This window comes from Mirounga angustirostris, unplaced genomic scaffold (genome assembly GCF_029215605.1).
Source record: "Mirounga angustirostris isolate CCGP_5_RB_7025 unplaced genomic scaffold, mMirAng1.0.hap1 SCAF_11, whole genome shotgun sequence".
Lineage (NCBI taxonomy): Eukaryota > Metazoa > Chordata > Mammalia > Carnivora > Phocidae > Mirounga > Mirounga angustirostris.
In genome coordinates, this window is record NW_026991719.1 from 117513656 (window position 1) to 117516913 (window position 3258).

General features: G+C 46.8%; 1 pseudogene; it reads right to left on the minus strand.

Moving 5' to 3' along the window:
- Nucleotides 1-268: 268 nt before the first annotated feature.
- On the minus strand, nt 269-1138 carry LOC123848567 (small glutamine-rich tetratricopeptide repeat-containing protein alpha-like; annotated as a pseudogene).
- Between the last annotated feature and the right edge of the window lie 2120 nt (nt 1139-3258).

Below are 3258 nucleotides of genomic sequence, written 5' to 3' on the forward strand. Positions count from 1 at the left end.
AGAGACAGAAAGAGAGGTTAGTGGTTGCCAGGGACTTGGGGAGGGGGCTGGAAAGTGACTATAATGGGGACAGTGCTTCTTTTTGGTGTGATGGAATGTTCTGGAATTAGATGGTGGTGATGGTTGCACAAGGAATGCACTTAATAGCACTGAGTTGTAAACCTTAAAATAGTTAAAATGGTTAAGGTTTATGTTACGTGCATTTTGCCACAATAGGAAAAAAAAAAAAGAAATTTAACCACAGGAAGACTCAGAGAATGGTTGTCACTTACAGCTGTTGAACTTGGGGGCTGTTCATCAGGTTTGGTGCCATGCTTATGAAGCCTGGGTTGTTCAGCAGGCTGGTGGTGTCAAAGCCGCTGACACCTCCCATGGGGCTCGCTCTAAGCTTCAGCTCTGCCATCTTGAAGTTCAACTTGTAGGGTCCATTGTGGGGATCCAGCTCCAAAGCCTACCTGTCGTAGGGGCTCGGCTGTGCTCCTTTGAACTGGAGAGCGCTAGGCCCACTCCGCCGCACCTTGGCTGTGTAACGGGTCTACGCAGTCGGCCCACTCACTGTCCTGCCCCGCCCCCCGCGTAGCTCCTGAGTTTGCTGGAGTCCATGGCTCTGTTACAGAAACAGATGGCACTGGCCGGGTTCAGCTCAACGGCTTTCCCGTAGAAGTGCACGGCAGCCTCAACGTTTTCTACGTTTCCTTCGGTTTGGGGGCACTGTGTCTCAGCCTAGCGCTCCTCTGAAGGCGGAGTTTGTTCCGGGGCTCTTCACGTCCTGCAGCATCTCCTTGCCGGTGGCGGAAGCTTCAAATATCTCCGGAAGAGTCCGAGGGAGTGCGAGGCCCCTGCCATACACCGTCAGCCCAAGAGGGAGTCTCCAGGCACTGGATTGCAACTTCCAAACTCTCCTGGGCATCAATGGGAGTCCCCCAGGTCGCATAGCTGGCTGTGCAGGAACCTGACGTAGAGAGGTATAGGTCAAGCGCTTCCTGTTACCCACTTTGAGACAGGAAGAGACCACGCCCAGGAGTTTTTGAGATCTCTCAGGCAGCTGAAGCTGACCCACCCACGCGGCTGCGCCTGCGCACTGCGGTGCTGCCCCCTCCCCGCACCCTGCCTTTCCAACGCACCCCCATGCCTCCATAGAAGGAGCCTTACATTCTGTCTTTGACAGGTGATAGGCCTGTGAGGAGGTGAGGGAGGTAGAGTTGAGCAGTGGAAGATGCCAACCTGCAATGTGGTTGCATATGGGGCCTCGGGTGATTCTATGAGGGCTCCGGAGTCGGGGTGGCCCTTTCAGAGTTGTCCCGAATTCAGGCGAGGCTGCCCAGTTTTTGTATCCCTAATTAGCCAGTTACTCAGCCCCCAGGAGCGGGTATAACCCAGGGCAACTTCCAATGAGAAGAAGCAACTGCGAGCTTCCAGCAGCCTAACTCCAAGTAGCTGAAGATGGTGCCTGCACAGGGGATCTGAGTCCCAAGTATCCACTGCATTGATGGGAAACTAGCCATTGATCCTCCACCTCTCTGTATACTCCCAGACATCAAGGAGAATGCCTCCCTCCTCAACTTAAAAATCAAAAGCCGCTATGAATATCAGTTAAATGAAAAGGATGCAAACAAATCTGGGGTGGAGCTAAGATACAAATGATAGTAAGGAACAACTGGAGAAAACGGATGGGCATGCCCTCTACATACATTTTAGAGCCCTCGAGGAGTGTTTCTCAAGCTGTGGTTCACAGATTTTCCTGGGCTAGTACCTTAATGCATTAAACTTGTGTTCAAAAAACAAAATGCAACTGAGTAATTTGAAAATCTAATTGGCTTTACTCCACGACTCATGAATCGGGCAGCATCCCATCTAGCAAGTAGAAAGGAATTCCAAGGAGCTGTACAAAATGGAAGGATTTCATAGACAGATACAGGGTGGGAGAAGGAGAAGAGATTATTAGCAACAGAAAAGAAAGACTTGTTTTGGGCAAGGACACCTTCCCTTAAGGGGGAAAGGCATGGGGGTCTTACCTTGCTGATTACTTCACTAGTGCTGATCAGGAAATTCCAGACTGATTGGTTTGAAATTTCACTCTTGGGAGAGGCTGATACTGCAATTAGGTTAGGTATTAAGTCTTGGTGGGGCTTAGGGAAAGTGGCTCCATTTTAGGCCTTTTGCTCTTTTTAACACTTGATAAGCCAGTCTATAGTTTTGTTTCTGAAATGAATTAGCAATATACTCATGAATATTTAATGAAAATAAAATTTAAAAATTAAGTGACATCATTTGTTGCTACTTCATCAATGTCAGCCCAAGTTTCTCCATTCTTTCTAAGGAGAGGTTTTTCTTACTGAATTGCATATGAATTTGTACCAGCTTGAGCTTGAGACAGAAATATTATAACTCTTTTGTCATCATGAGCCTAATTCTTTGTACATCTTTTTTCCTTCTTCCCAGAAGCATTTACTGAGCTCTGTTCTGTGTCAGGTATTATTCTATACCCTGTGGAGGAGACAAATTTTTTTTTTCTGTATTTTTCTACCCTTGATTACTGCCACCAAAAGGCACAGATGATTTTGCTAGGGCAATGTCAGTGGTAAGGGAGAAGCAAAACACAGTCCACAGTTAACTGAGGAGCTGATGCTAATGAAGACAACTTTGTGCAAACTGCTCTTTCTAAATTCTGCAAATCTGGAACCTAGAAGCATTGCTGTTCTACGTTGGTAGCTCAGTAGAGATGCAGGGTGGTGGGAACATGTGTTTCGTTCTCTTGTTTCGCATTTTGTTCTATAGTGGGAGAAATGGAGCATGTTTAAATGCTGATGAGAAGGTACAAGGAAGCCAGTAGACTAGATTGAAGATACAGGAGATAGGATCATTTACCTGAAGAGGAGTAAGAAATGGGATTTGCCTCGTACTCAAGGAAAAGTACCTCTTCAACTGTGATTGGGGAAGGGAGAGGTTAGAGCAGGAGGCCAGCCAGTTAAAGACAGTTGGACTGATGCAGGGTTATGGTTTTTTCCAGATACACAGGACAGTGAAGAATTAAAGGAGTTGAAGGATTTGGCCAGTGACTAATTGAGAAGATAGACCTAGCATCTAGATTAAAGTAGAAGAGGGGGTGAAAACCAAAGAAAACTGGGAGAAAACGGAAGGATCTGAAATTGGGAGATATCAAATAGGTTTTTTTTTTAAGATTTTATTTATTTATGGGACACCTGGGTGGCTCAGTCGGTTAAGTGTCTGCCTTCGGCTCAGGTCATGATCCCAGGG